The 16,238-nt window shown below is 36.6% G+C and overlaps 1 protein-coding gene and 1 long non-coding RNA gene across 2 annotated transcripts in view; one reads left to right on the plus strand and one right to left on the minus strand.

Moving 5' to 3' along the window:
• The window catches only part of asic1b (acid-sensing (proton-gated) ion channel 1b), a 238,420-nt gene that overhangs the window by 103,224 nt on the left and 118,958 nt on the right, over nucleotides 1-16,238 (plus strand). The window lies entirely within an intron of this gene.
• LOC124856906 lies at nucleotides 2,988-4,642 on the minus strand. Its single transcript, XR_007035450.1, has 3 exons — nucleotides 4,569-4,642; nucleotides 3,472-3,555; nucleotides 2,988-3,256 (listed from the first exon to the last, which is right to left on the minus strand). It is a non-coding gene; the product is annotated as an uncharacterized LOC124856906 (long non-coding RNA).

A 16,238-nucleotide genomic window follows, 5' to 3' on the forward strand; every position in this document is an offset into this window, starting at 1 on the left:
GGCCACTTGGTGACTTTGTTTGAAAAACTAACTGAAGATCTTTTGTAGCTACAACTAAGTGGCTATTATTAAAATAAATAACTTAGTGGTTATTAAAAGAATATTTCCAATATTCTGCAGGTATTCTGTGTCAAAAATATGATGTTCTTTGCTTGTATGTTTGTGCATTGGAAAGGTTTATGAGTACTTTTATGTTTTTGCGAGTTTATTATTTTTATAAGGTCACCACGGGATCCGTGCAGCCAATGTTCAATATTCTGATTAGATCGTAATTCATCAAATAAACCTATTCAAACAATATTGTCATTCCTCTTATTTGTGGGACATGATTTATTGTTTCATTTCTTATAACTGCTAAATGTCATTTTTATTTTGTTTTTAGGATAATTAAATGCATAGATGTCATGCCTGGATAAGCTCCAGTAGTGGGAAGTAATGTTGTTTGATTTGCAATTTCATTTAAAATGAATTTAATTACTTCAGCAAAGCTTTTACAGAGTTTTGGTACCCTTCCACTTAGTGTATTTTTATTCACTTTTAGATTCCTTAATTACATCAAATGTATGCTGCTGTTGGCTTAAAGTGGCTGCGCCCATTTTATTTAATGGTTTGGAGAGTTATTAAGATCCACATGTTTTGCATGAATTGCAGTTTTATATACTAGTTGCCTGCATAGAATATGTTATGATTTTCAAGGTGAAAACGAAAGAAGGAAGGAAAAAATCTGTTTTTGAAGTCTGCCAGTTAGATTGTTTTCAGTATTGGTATTGAATGTGTCTTAACCAATAAGGTGCATTTACACCCTCTACCTTCTAGCGTTTAGGTTACTTACTTTTTATATTTGACATGCAGAAAACACTGTGTTGTAGTTACTCAAACAGCTTACCTTAATGGGGAATCTCTTAACTCTTCACAGACTCATTTCTACCTGTGGCAAATTTCATTGGTAATCTCCGAAAAATATTGAAAAGCAGTTGTGAGTGGTAATAAAACCAAAATGTTAAATGAGTCTGTTTAATTGTAGTAAACACTTATTTTACCAGTAAGCTGTACAGCAGCTACTTCGTTTAATGTCCTAAAATCATTACAGGTGTGGACATTTTTTAAGACACATCTCAGTTTTAACACAGGCAATTCTATTTAATTTGTGTATAAACTAGTTGTTTTCAGCCTACATCAAACTGTAGAAGTGCTCACCAGAAAGTAGGGAGAAGCCAAGTTACTGACAAACATGTTAAAAACAAACCAGCTGACTCAAACATGCCAAACTAAAACAAAACCCTGTGGTGGTGCAATTTTAATTTGTATAACAGCGCCAAAAAGGCAAAGCGATGTAAATCCACTCCTTCAAACTTTTAACTGTGGTTACCAGATATGCATCAGAACTGAATAACGAAGATCCAGCATATAAAGAGCTGACAGGAAACCCTGGGCTCAGCCTTAGTGATGCCATGAGGAACTCAGATGAGAAATGCTGCTCCCCCGCATTTAAATGAGTGACCCAGAGGTGGTTTCACTCATCTGATCAGGAGGCATCCGGGTATTCATGGAGCAGTAATTCACCAATTTTAATTACAATAACAGCTATACCTAAACTTTTGTGTCTTTGTCCCACTTTGAAATGCTGAGCTTAATTTGTCCACAACCCACAATTTGGATTTAAAAAAATATATTTGAATAAGTCAGTTTAAATCTCTCAGAAAAGTTCATGACAATCAAAAAATTTTAGTGGGATCAATTTTCTTTCATACATGGACAGAATGGCAGGATGTTCCCAAGAATGTACTCCCAAAATAAGTCATCTTTCAATGTTACAGGCTTCAAAACAGAAAAAAAGTCAATTTAAAGAGATAGCTGAGGATTTGTGATAGCCTCGGAACATCCAAAAATCTTTTAATTTTGGTGAGATTACTGGACAATTATGAAATTATTCTGTGGTAAAACACTGAAGTGTTACAATCAGAGCTCTAATTTATTTTTTATTTATTTTCAATAAAGTAAATCAATGAAGAAGATAGGGCCTTAGCACTGATGAGTCAAACTTTTTAAAGTCTATGCTGCTAACATTGAGTTATGTTTTTTTGATTTACCAGCTTATCCCTTAGCTTCTTCTGCTGTTTTGTAGCAAGGGTTGCTTTGAACTGTTTCGAGCTGTGATAAGGCGGGTTCCTGTCTATCTGATGCACTCTCCCTCTTCCCCTGTCCATATCTTGAAATGTCCAAGCTATTTGTTAAACTCTTCATCTCCACTGCATCGTTGCCTCTCTTGTCCTACTTATTGTTAGTCATTTAATGTTGGATTATCTGTAACAAGGATTTCTCTTGTTGATCTGTCTCACATTGTTATAAACATTTTCAAATGTGTCACTTGGAAATGTATAAAGTGTTTTCATAAATATTTATACTTTTACAAAGGCTCTTAAGTCTGAGGCATTTTAGCCAATGAAGAAGGGGCAGTTTGCTGCAGCCATTACAAGAGGCAAGTTCTGCTCCATCACCCCAACCCTTTGCCATAGAAAAATACCAGGAATTCACAACACAACTAACCTACAAGTTCATGCCAACAGTTTTCACCCCAGTGTGTGCGCTCCATGTCTTTTACAGTAACAGTGGGTAAAATAAGTAAAGCCATGCATGAAGAGTCTATAGTCTCAGGTGAAGTACACTCTAAAAAATTATGTGCTGGCTCAACATAAAAAAAATGATGTAACAATTTGCATAGATTTTCTTAAGTTATTACAACTTAGCCAATATTGAGTATACACCACACAACTTTAGTACAGGCAACATGCTTTGCTTTGTCCTCTACAAGCTTGATTAAGTTGAACCAACTTAATTTTCATTTCATAAAAGATTTTTATTTTTGTTAATCTAACCCATTTATTTTCCTTTGATTCTACTTAGAAATGTCTATGCAAATTGTTACCTTATTTTTTTTAGTACTAATAACTTTTTTATCTAAGTCAGAATAAATTACAATTTCCAGCTTAATAATCAAACTGTTTATTCATACATTACTGTATATTGACATGTTGGTAGCACAAAAACAGTAAATTACAGAAATTACATAAAACAGCCCAGTAAAACTATCTCAAAAGACCCAACATCAGCCCCATCAGCAAGGCGCAGGCTCGGGAATATCCACATCTGTTAGGACCTCTGTTCCCTCTAGGACGATCTTTGCACAGGCTGGATCAGAACCACCTCGCGTTGTGACAATCTTCATCAATTCATCCGTACTATTCCCGTCACCATCCTGGTTGGACAGAATTAATTGGAATGTTTTTAGGGTTTATAGTGGGTTGGAAAATGGCACATGGTTACTTTATGTAAATAGCTTCCTGTTTTTATGTAGTTTCCCTTTTTTTGTCTTAGTGTGGTGTTGTCATTTTGTTGGTGCCTGCCATCCACAATGATCAGTAGGAAAAACAACATCTCTATCACTGTGAAGTACAGTGGTGCTTGATTTACCTCTTCTTTCATGAGTTCCTCCTCCTTTTCCCATAGATACAGCATTAAGCAACGGATGGCGACCTCCCTCTCCACAGAATTTTCCTGTGAATACGAAAAACAATGTTGAACAGCTTGTCCAGAAAGATGTGTATTTGATAATTACATCAAAATTACATTACATAATTACATCAATTACCGGTATTAATTACATTCAGATATTTGCCTATTTTACTATTATCTGACAGTATTCCATTATAACAAATTTTGCAAACAGCTGCCTTTTAATGCATCTAGGAGACTAAACAATAATACAATTGATTTTGAAATGCATTTCTGGCCACCTGCAATTATTTTGTCAATTATTTAGATACACTTAACAGTAGTACAGTGGACAATGTCACTGTCTCAGGGCTCAAATGACTTCTTGACAGATGGATTCGTAGGCTGCTCGATGTTTTAAATGAGCAATAACACTCCCAATAAAGACAAGGGAGAGATTCTCCACCATGACCATGTCCAAGTCTATAATGCTTTAAGAGAACCGTCCTTCTTTGTGTTTCAAATTTGCAAATTTTACAGATCCACTTCATTTTAAAAACTAGTTAGGCTCTGTTTAAATTACTTAGGTCATTCAGAAGAAAGTCCCTACAACTTGTGCCACATCAGCAATACAGTCAAATTTATTTGAACCTTTTTGAATATTAAAGAAGAAAAGAAAAGCTTGCTAACTAGGCTACTATAAAGAAACTGGCTTTAGTCGATTACACACTCAAATGCTGTTAAAACAACTAGACAACTAAATAATTTTAAGAGCATTCCTGTGGTGTTGGCATGTGCCTGCACTTTGTTAGACTGCTCTTGCTGCCGCCATGGCAACATGTAAAACTACTGCTACTAAAATTCAGAACCAAAAACACAATTTGGCTGCCACCATAAAACACAACTTAATGTTATGGCCGAATGGCGACACCAATTAGCTAGAAGTCTAACTTAAATGTTACCACCATATTTGAGGAAAAACATTCAATTTTTTCCAAAAGTGTTGGCTTTCCTTTGTGCTGATTGAGTAAATAGCTGTTCAAAGTTAACTGAATAAAAAAAGATTTACTACTTACCGAGTCTTGGAAGTTTTCTTGCTCCACACGTTTCTTCTAACAAGCATGGTCTATCTGCTGAACAAGCATGTCCAGATTTTTAAGTTGTAATAACTGATTACACTTCTATGTTAAGTTAAGGCAGAAATGTCTGTTCAAAATCAACATATTATTGAGTTAAGATTGTTTTCTATATTTTAATGTGGACCAACGTATTACATTAAGTTATCAACTCATTATTATGTGTTAATGTAACTGTTGGTTTGTGAGGAAATAAATCAGACAGAATCCAGGAATTGTAGAGCTCTGACTTTTTTTTTTATGCCGTTCTTCAAAACATTTCATTCCAGTTCACAGCATCACATACATTCCAACCACAGGAGGGAGAGCTCTCTCCCTGATATAACACACCTGGTGTTTAAAGCATTGGCTCCTACCTGGACTAATTAAGGGGTGGCATGCAATAACTTCTGGTTAATATATATCAACTATTATGAACTTACATTTTTCATGCTAATGTAATATTTACACAGTTGGACAGAGTCTCATGGCAACAGATGCCCACACTGGACACAAATGCCATTTCCCAAAATGCTAAAGGTCACAGAGTGATGGAAGCACAGATGAGGAAGAGAAAGGAAGAAAATAGCTATATATTGCAACTGATATCATCATTGCAATATTTATTAATATTATCACCACTAACCCTTCTAGGATTATGAAGCCCTAGTTTCATACAATTTCTGATTAATGCCCTCAGGGGCCCCTAGCTAGGGGCCCTCAGGGGCATTAATATGCTGTAAAAATAATCATGAACCAGATTCTCCCTAAAATGGCAAAACATAACACATACAATTTAACACATTATCTTCATATTAACAGGAGGCCAAAGAAGCAGTTCATCTAATCAGGTATGATTCACTACAAAAAGAACATATTCACAGAACACTTACCATAAAATTCCTAAAAATATTCCAGCATGTAATTCAGCTTCTAAAACTGGTATTATTTACACAGTAAAAAGAAAGTACACACCCATTCAGCTAGGAATTTTTAGGATGTACTTAGTTTAAACGCATTTCTATTTTGGCTCTTTCATTTTTGTTGTTTTTTTAGGCTTGAACTTAGATTTAAATCATTTTAAATTTGTATGTTAAAAATCTAGGCCTGAGAGAGCTAACTGGACTGAACTTATACAGGTCCTTCTCAAAAAATTAGCATATAGTGATAAAGTTCATTATTTTCCATAATGTCATGATGAAAATTTAACATTAATATATTTTAGATTCATTGCACACTAACTGAAATATTTCAGGTCTTTTATTGTCTTAATACGGATGATTTTGGCATACAGCTCATGAAAACCCAAAATTCCTATCTCACAAAATTAGCATATTTTATCCGACCAATAAAAGAAAAGTGTTTTTAATACAAAAAACGTCAACCTTCAAATAATCATGTACAGTTATGCACTCAATACTTGGTCGGGAATCCTTTTGCAGAAATGACTGCTTCAATGCGGCGTGGCATGGAGGCAATCAGCCTGTGGCACTGCTGAGGTCTTATGGAGGCCCAGGATGCTTCGATAGCGGCCTTTAGCTCATCCAGAGTGTTGTGTCTTGAGTCTCTCAACGTTCTCTTCACAATATCCCACAGATTCTCTATGGGGTTCAGGTCAGGAGAGTTGGCAGGCCAATTGAGCACAGTGATACCATGGTCAGTAAACCATTTACCAGTGGTTTTGGCACTGTGAGCAGGTGCCAGGTCGTGCTGAAAAATGAAATCTTCATCTCCATAAAGCTTTTCAGCAGATGGAAGCATGAAGTGCTCCAAAATCTCCTGATAGCTAGCTGCATTGACCCTGCTCTTGATAAAACACAGTGGACCAACACCAGCAACTGACACGGCACCCCAGACCATCACTGACTGTGGGTACTTGACACTGGACTTCTGGCATTTTAGCATTTCCTTCTCCCCAGTCTTCCTCCAGACTCTGGCACCTTGATTTCCGAATGACATGCAGAATTTGCTTTCATCCGAAAAAAGTACTTTGGACCACTGAGTAACAGTCCAGTGCTGCTTCTCTGTAGCCCAGGTCTGGGGAATGCGGCACCTGTAGCCCATTTCCTGCACACGCCTGTGCACGGTGGCTCTGGATGTTTCTACTCCAGACTCAGTCCACTGCTTCCGCAGGTCCCCCAAGGTCTGGAATCGGCCCTTCTCCATAATCTTCCTCAGGGTCCGGTCACCTCTTCTCGTTGTGCAGCGTTTTCTGCCACACTTTTTCCTTCCCACAGACTTCCCACTGAGGTGCCTTGATACAGCACTCTGGGAACAGCCTATTCGTTCAGAAATTTATTTCTGTGTCTTACCCTCTTGCTTGAGGGTGTCAATAGTGGCCTTCTGGACAGCAGTCAGGTCGGCAGTCTTACCCATGATTGGGGCTTTGAGTGATGAACCAGGCTGGGAGTTTTAAAGGCCTCAGGAATCTTTTGCAGGTGTTTAGAGTTAACTCGTTGATTCAGATGATTAGGTTCATAGCTCGTTTAGAGACCCTTTTAATGATATGCTAATTTTGTGAGATAGGAATTTAGGGTTTTCATGAGCTGTATGCCAAAATCATCCGTATTAAGACAATAAAAGACCTGAAATATTTCAGTTAGTGTGCAATGAATCTAAAATATATGAATGTTAAATTTTCATCATGACATTATGGAAAATAATGAACTTTATCACAATATGCTAATTTTTTGAGAAGGACCTGTATAGCATTTTGCTAGTCAAACTGACCTCTCAAAGCAAAGTTCACCAACAGGAGTCTCATTCATCCCAGAGGTGAACACAGCAGCATAAAGGTTCCTGTTGTCAAGATAGCAGGGATGAAGAGCATGTTAATACTTTTGTCAGGACAAATGGGAGGGTGCAGTGGAACATGTATGAGCCACAACAATGGGAAGATAACTTGCCTGCTTGGACAACTCAGAGCACAGAACAATAGCTCTGCTGTTTCCCACTAACTCTGCTCTGTGTCTACTCATCCCATCATCACTTCCAACCCAATGTTTGATATGAGGAAAACAGGATGAACTGTTTACATCTGCTTATTTATGTGGTTTATGTGGATTTGTGGAACATCTCTGGGCTAAAACCGAAATTGGCCCTGACAGCCGAGGGATGCTGCTTTTGGCATCAGGAGATGTGACTTGGTTCTTCACACCATCCTCTGGCATGTTTTAATTAAATCCTGCAGTATAACATTTGGTAATATCTCCAGGAAAAGAAACACAAGAGCAAACAAACAAAACACACTGGTAATTTATATTTGTGTATTGGTGAGAAAAAGAAGTGGGAGAAACCCTTGAATAAATCTTACTTAAAGTTTAAAGGTTTGGCCTGACAACTCTTCTCATTTGACTCCTCTGTTTGGATGATGTTAGCCAAGACCTTCAGGAACCCACATACCCAACCTAACCCAATGTCCCCAGAATAAACACAAGACTACTTTGTCACAAACATGCTTAATTGAAGCAATTTATCTGTTGGATTTGTTTCCATGCAATTCCTTCCTTTTTTTAGCCACAACTTTTCATGTTTTCCACTAAAATTTTACTGCCACAGAAAAGCTGGTTTTAGATCAGCCAAACACAAGCTGCGGTTATTCCCCTTGTTAACTGGCTGAAAGAATAACTGACCTTGAATCTGGGGACATTATCCACCCGCACATTGAGCACGCCGCTGCTGGACATCAGTTAATCAAGACAAAATATTTACAATTGTCACTACTCATTTCAATTAGTCAGTAAATAAAAAAGTGCCAGAAACACAGCTACTATTTGATTCCATCTGGTTCAATGTTTTTTAGCACTTTGAGCAAATTGGCTTTTTAATGTCCTTAAAAAATATTTTTGTTTTTTTTTTGTTCTGTTCAGGTGTTTCATTTACAGTCCTGCATGTCCAAGTCTAACACACAAATATGTTTAAGAGGCTACCATAAGTTCAGGATGCAAAATGTACAGTTCAGATCCTAATATGGATATGCTTTTCTAATGCTAAAATCTGCTCATCAGCCTATTTTCTCCATCATGTAAATTATGTACTGTAATGGCACCATCACATCATTAAAATCCCTTTCATCTGATATGAAATAGGCTAATAATTCCCCAATTTGGATGGTGTATTAGCTAATTTGATGCAGTGAATTAATTCGACTGTCAGTAATGTGCTCACAACTAATTACTCCTCGTGGGCTGTGGTAGAAAACAGTGTGGGTACTTTGAGAATATGTGATGTCATAAGATTACACAGACATAATATCAGTGATGGTTTAAGATTTCAAATTAGATCATCTCTCAATCTGACACGACAGATCAAGTTTATTTCTTATGTATTTCCTTCTGAAAGCATCTCTTCTGTGTTTGTGTTGAAGGATGTTTTCGTGACCCACAGCAGATCAGTGCATGACAGACCTGTTGCGATGTTAAATCGGTTTTTCCGATCAGATATCTATCAGTCAAACAAATGTGGGTGTTTGTTGTAAATTTTTTTATGCCTTCACAAGGATTGTTTTGTTATCATATGGAAAACAAGTTCGGATGCAGCTGTCCATCACCTTTATCTCCTTCAGTCATCTGCTGGTCAGTTTAAAATTCGATTGATTGGGAATTTCTATATATTCTTTAATACTTTCTCTAATACATTCATTTTATAGTTATTGTTTTATAGTTGTCAACAGCATTGTTTGAATTATCTAAAGCATCTGAATCTTTGAGCTATGCCCAACTGCTGCTTTTACAAGTGTATCAAAACACTTGCATGTCCATCAGCCTATAAAGACATTTTAAAGTTTGAGCTAATATTGTTTGCTGTGTCTTATTTTATTTAATATGAAGTTAAAATTGCTCTTTCTAAACTACAGTATGTGTGTGCTGTGCATGTTGGTGCATTCAATAATTATTATTACAATGGTGACAACTGGAATGTATTCAAATGTAAAAAACCATAATAATCTCCAAATTATCAAACCAAGAAGATCATGTGAATCTGCTTGTCATTACTACTTATAACTTATACTTATAACAATTTTAATGTCATTCAGAAGCAGTTTGAAGTGAATAATTTGATACCTAGACACCACTTATGCAGCTGTAAAATGAACCATCAAGAGGTAATATCACAGGACCTGTATTAATGGTCATCTCTCAAACTAAGAAAAACCACATTCAACTTGAAAAGCACAATACAAGGATAGGTCTTATATGTTCATTTTCTAAAAAAAATATGTATGTAGTTCATTTGTGAATTACAAGAAAGAAATACTGTAGAGCTAAATTGGGGCCATAAAGTTTGTTCAAATGAAAAAAAAATTAACCTGGAAAATAAGTTTGTTCAAATGAAAAAAATTTGAAACCTGAAAAATAAGTTTGTTCAAAAGAAAAAAAATTGAACCTGAATAATAAAAGTTTGTTCAAAAAAAAAAAATTTGAACCTAAAAATAAAATTTTGTTCAAAAGAAAAACATTTGAACCTGAAAAATTATTTTGAACCTCCCCCCAAAAAATCTGAAAACTGGAAAAAAAAACGTTTTGCAACTGAAAAAAAAAACATGTGAAACTGGGAAAAAAAGTTCAAAACTTCTTTTCAGATTCAAGTTTTTTTTTTCGAACTTGCGGATTTTTTTTTTCGGCTTCAAACTTCTGGCCCTGTTTTGGTGTGGGGGGTGGGGCCTCAGATCACGGGGGTGCGGGATCATGACTGACAGCTAATGTATCATGTATTATCTGAAATACAGATAATCCCAGTTTCCACAGTCCCTGAATGCAACAGCTGGGAATATATTATTCAGCCGCTGTGTTGAGCTGTCAGTCATGATTCCGCACCCCCGTGATCTGAGGCTCCGCCCCCCATGCCAAAACAGGGCCAGAAGTTTGAAGCCACAAAAAAAATCTGCAAGTTCGAAAAAAAAACTTGAATCTGAAAAGTAGTTTTGAACTTATTTTTTCCAGTTTCACATCTGGTTTTTTTTTCAGTTGCAAAACTTTTTTTCCAGTTTTCACATTTTTTGGAGGGAGGTTCAAAATAATTTTTCAGGTTCAAATGTTTTTCGTTTGAACAAACTTTTAATTTTCAGGTTCAAATTTTTTTCTTTTGAACATACTTTATGGCCCCAATTTCGCTCCAAAAAATACCCTCTTGTACCTGGTTGCCAATAAAGACAATGTTACTCTTCATTCTCATTAGAAGCAGTTGAGCATCGCTACACAATAATGAATGACAGGGAAAAAAACACACACAACATTAGTGATTGTCTGCCAGGAAAGCAATAACACTCACTTATTTCATCTAATGCACTTAAGTACAGCACTCTGAAACTCAAACGGCACTAGAAAAATAAGAAGACCACAGGGATGTGGATATGCACAATCTCAGTGTTGACTTTAGGCTTTTTTTCTTCAAACTCTCTGAGAGAAGCATGCTTAAATAATTGTGACTCAAAGTGTGTTGCAATCAATAAAGAGGCAGAAGACCAAAGGGCAAGCATTCATCCAGCCACTCAAATCAGCATCTTAACCTTCAGCATATCTGCAGGCCTGAAATGCTCACCTGCATCTCTGACAAGCTGCTGAGACCATCTTGAGTGCTGGCCTTGGCAGTGAGAACAGACTCCCTAAACAATGTTTAAAACAAGAAAAGGAATAAATTTAATGTACAAACAAGTAGGCTCCAGTTAGACATGCTCAAACTGTGACAGAATTATTTCTCCCTTCAGTTTGTTTCCTTGGAAAAAAAATTCAATGCAGGATATTGAAAGGCATTTTGAGGGAAGGAGTAACAGCATGTGGGCATAGCTTTTTTTGGGGTTTTTTTGACAATTAAATGAATGACAGAACATTGGAAAAAAAACTCCTGAGGATTTTTCTTTTCTTCCTCTTTTCTCTTTCGTGTGGTTGAGAGCAAGAAAAACATCATCCATGCTACTGTTGCCTTCTGCCTTTAAGTTTTTACTTCAAATTCCCTTTTGTTTTTCTTGTTGTTATTGTGTCGGTTTCCTTTACTACCTTTCTACCTCACAGAAAATACCAGTGCCATTGGATTTCTCTCGCCACGTATTGTCCCTCTGCTCAGAGAAATCCGTCTGTTTTTAATGAGCTTTGCATCTGTGCCTCAGCCTGAGGCTTTCCACCACTGACCTGTTGGCATTTGATTCTCTCTGCATTCTCCAGTCTCTCGTTTCCTCTTCACATTTTGTCTCTCTCACAATGTGAAACTCCTTTTTCATTTAGATAAAAAATTAAATGATGCTGGAGACGTTTTAGTCTTCAGTCCTCCGCAGCGTCCTATTGGATGTTTAAACTCAAACCTTTTGTGCTCACCAATCACTTTAGAAGCAGCAGAAAAGATGAAACGTTTTAGAAAAGGCACCTTTGTAGTTTTTTTGTGAACCCACTCTGCAGATCAGCAGAACTGATTGTTTTACTAATTTAAGCTTACATGTAAATCATTAGTACTTTTATGGCCTTGCTAAATATTAACCACTAATCCTTTCTTTACACTGCTCTCCATCAAACTGGAAGGCAGTGGGCAACTGATGAATACAATGACCTTTAGCAGCTGGGCTGCCTTGGTAGTCTTCAATCGTGGTTGACTGGGAAACTGGGCTTTGTCACCAACCAAACTGGAGGTGTTGTACTAGATGCAACAACTGCTGATTTCTTCCTTTTCATCTGGAGATTTTGGTAAATTACAAAGACACATCTGTATCTGTAATCTGAACAGGCATGATTCACCTTCAACCAGCTTTTATTTTTTATGTTCAGTCCATGTTACACTTACCTCTCTGGTTTATGCTTTGACCTTGCCTTGTACCGAGCCACATATGAACTTCAGTTTATTCTCTCCGTTATGGTAAAGTACTGCTCCTTCTCATTTTTGCTCATGATGTAACAAAAACATTTTAAGGGAAGGTGAAAACTCTAGTTACCCTACTGTATCGTCTCAGGGCTAGACACAGGTCATTCTAATAGTGTCATGGTATGCTGAGGTTTTAAAAAGTTTTCAAACCAGTCACAACTTTTGTCATATAGTTCCTATAGTCTAAATACCTTTTCATTAGATGCCAGAGGGCAGTTTTCTCTGGCTTAATGAAGCATAGAGTAATGCAAAGTGCTGCGAACTGCTGGTTAGCTGGCTGAAAAAATGGTTCATACACTTTTTCTTTGCGTACATGACAAAACGGATTTGGATCTTTGGAAATGTTTCTAAATAACATAGAAGTCGTTGTGTGAAAACCAAAGGAGCAACCCCATCGCTAACAACATTTTGAAGCTACAGTTCCCAAGCTTTGAGCATCATGTCTGTTAAGCAGACTGTTTCCTAGAGCTGATAGACCGACTAATTATGCAGCTAGAATCAGCTTGTTAAACTCCCAGTATTTCTCTATAGACAGCAGAACAGCAAAAATATTCAATACTCTGCACCATAAGTACTTAAAAAACTGAATTTGTCTGTTTATTCAATAATTTAGTTTAAAGGTGTTATTCCACTTTTTCCTTTTAGCAGAACACACACAAATATAAATGAAAAGAATCAAATAAAATGAACACATTTAAAATTTTGATGTGATATATGAGAGATTTTCCGGAATCATCCCTAAGGTAACCTCTCTCTTCTCTCTCTCTATCTGTACAGTGAGATTTGCTAAATAAACATTATGAACATTACCCAGAAATACGTTGAGACTGTTAAATATATGTTTAAACATTAAGTATTAGTCTTAATTATGTTATCAATTTGCAGCTGCAATTTTCAGTATTTCTGACAACTCTGTGATCCACAACACAGAAAACAAGTCAAAGCAGCTCAGTGTGTCAAACCTGTTTGTACTGCTGCCACCTCCTTATAAAGTACCAAAGCTGGAGTCAGCTTCAGCTGAGTATTTGTTGTCTTCTCCATATCTCTGTGCAACACAACCCACCCACAGAACCAAACAACATTGCTTCTCCTCCTTTCATATTCTGGATCTTTTTCATCCCATGTCACTTCAGCCACACTCATCACATTCTTCATATGGTTTGACAGGAACATCATGTCAACAGAGACATAAATGCTCCACCTGATTTGTTTTGCAGATAAACACAAAGAAGCCATGAACAAGGTAGAGAAGGTTTCTTGTGGTATAGGATGATTATTTTTCACAAGAAAATAATTTATGATATTGTTATTTATCCAAACATAAAATTCCATAGATTTGTGAAATGTAAAACATGTAGCTGGTGTCTTTAAGATGTTTCTAAAAAGACTGAAGCCTGAACCTTTTAGATCTATGAACTAATGTCATTCGTGACATTTAGGACCCCTACCACGGGTTCTGTTTCTAGGAGGAATCTTTAATGATAGTAAACACAGATATTGCCTCTGTCTGTCAGTGATTACTGGTTGTAAACCATAGCTATTATTTTTTGAAATGCCACATAACATTCCTTTCTACTTATATTCAATCTTGCGGTTATTCAAAAAACATTTCCTTGTACCCCTATCACACCGTTGCATATTTGTCATGCATTTCTATGGCATAGGAAGATAGGCTACTCAAATGTTGCAGCAGTGACTTCATGATAACAATACTTAAACTCATACTACGTTATGTAGATGCTCTGTCTGTAATGATGAAGATTAAACTCTGCTCGAAATGTTAAATAGATGTACTATCATCTAATTTCCAAGTAATTTAGGAAATTGTTTGACAATTTGGGGCCCCTTATATGAGCTGTATAGAGACAAAAAATGTCATACTTCAGGTCATTAATATAACAATAAAAAAGAAATGAGGTTTTCCGGTGGAACGGTTCAAGATGGCGGACTAAACTTTTAACTGTCCTGGTCAGATTTAAGAAAACTCCAAATGACATACTAGGCGTGGAGTAAGATTGAAAAAGAGACTGGGGGACACTAAAAGTGACGGTCAAGCAAGGACTGATCCAGCTAACGCCGAAAACAAACCCAGCACGATGCAGGCCACGGAGACCAGCAAAGAAGGCTAGCTAACAACTGCAAAGGCTATCCAGAACCTAAGCAACAATATTAAAGAAATGCAAAACGAGGTCATCACATTGAGAAATGACATAAAGCAGGACTTGATCAGCTTTAAGAGTGAGATGAACAAGTAGCTGGAGGAGGTCAATACAGATATTCGTAATCATGGCTCAAGACTAACTGAAGCAGAGCAACGAGTGAACGAGCTAGAGATGGTGAACGCAGACCTGATGTAGTGACCTGGCCACTATCCTGCAAGAAGAATGGTTTAAAATCCCTCTGACCACTGTGCAGGACTTGTATATGTCATTCCCAAGACAAATTGACGGTGTATTGGCCCCAAAAGGAGGCCCTACACCATACTAATAAATTATTGTGGTCTAAAACCAGGTGTTTCAGTTTCATTGTCCAACCCCTGTAGGTCTGTAATTTATTAAGTCATCTCGATCAAGCGAAGGTTTCTTAAGCAAAGGTTTAATTACAGCTATCTTAAAAGCTTAAAAGCATATCCATTTACTAAGGATAGGTTAATCATACCTAAAATGGGGCTGGTAATCAGAGGGAACGCTTCCTTAAATAATTTGGTTGGGATCGGTTGGGATTGGGTCTAACATACAACCTAGGATTATTCTTGTTCTCTTCTATTAATGATGAGAAATAAGCTGTTCTAGCTTGGTGAAGTGTCTTTTTATACAACAGTAGGCTATTTTTCCAAATTAAGTAAGAATCCTCTAGGTGTGTAGAGTGCCATTTTCTCTCCAATTTTCTAACATTGTGCTTTAAAGTACGTAGCTCTGAATTAAACCAGGGAGCCAGACTCCTATGAATAATTACTTTCTTTTTCAAGGGGGCTGCATTGTCTAATGCACCACGCAATGATGTAGTAACACTATGAACAAGAGAATCAATTTGTGGAGGGGCAGAAACAAAATTATTGCCCTCTACTGTGTTTTTTTGTGATAATGAGGAAATCAAAAGTGGAAGATTCTTTAAAGGTTGTTACAGCATTGTCTGATAATGATCTACTATAATGAAATTTTCTTTCAGGTGTGGAGTACTCAGTTAAATCAAACTCAAAGGTTATTAAAAAATAGTCAGACAAGACAAGGTTATGAGAAAATATTGTTATGTCTTTACACTCAATGCCATATGTCAGCACAAGGTCCAGAGAATGAAGACAAATGTGGGTGGGTTTGTTAATGTTTTGAGCAAAGCCAACTGAGTCTAAGATAGCATTAAAGGCTATATTTAAGCTATCACTTTCAGTGTCAACATGAATGTTAAAATCCCCCACTATAATAACCTTATCTGTATTTAACACTAAATCATGGAATGTGAAAATTTATATAATTAGTAGGAGTTGACTCATTTATAGTAACATAATCCTCTTTATGCAGCCAGGTTTCTGTGATGTAAAATAAATCAATCTGATTGTCACAAATCAGGTCACTGACTTGCAAATTCTTTGAAGAGAGAGATCTTATGTTCAGTAAGCCACATTTAATTGTTTTATTTTTATTTTTAGTCTGAGTTGTGTTTATTTTTATTAGATTTTGCTGATTTCCTCGTTTGAGATTATTTTTTGATCTATTCAATTTTGGAAGTGGGCGAGACACTGTCTTAATAGGGTAATGGGTGGGTAGCAGTACAGAAGTTGCAGAG

The sequence above is a fragment of the Girardinichthys multiradiatus genome, chromosome 20, assembly GCF_021462225.1.
Source record: "Girardinichthys multiradiatus isolate DD_20200921_A chromosome 20, DD_fGirMul_XY1, whole genome shotgun sequence".
In the NCBI taxonomy this organism is placed as follows: domain Eukaryota; kingdom Metazoa; phylum Chordata; class Actinopteri; order Cyprinodontiformes; family Goodeidae; genus Girardinichthys; species Girardinichthys multiradiatus.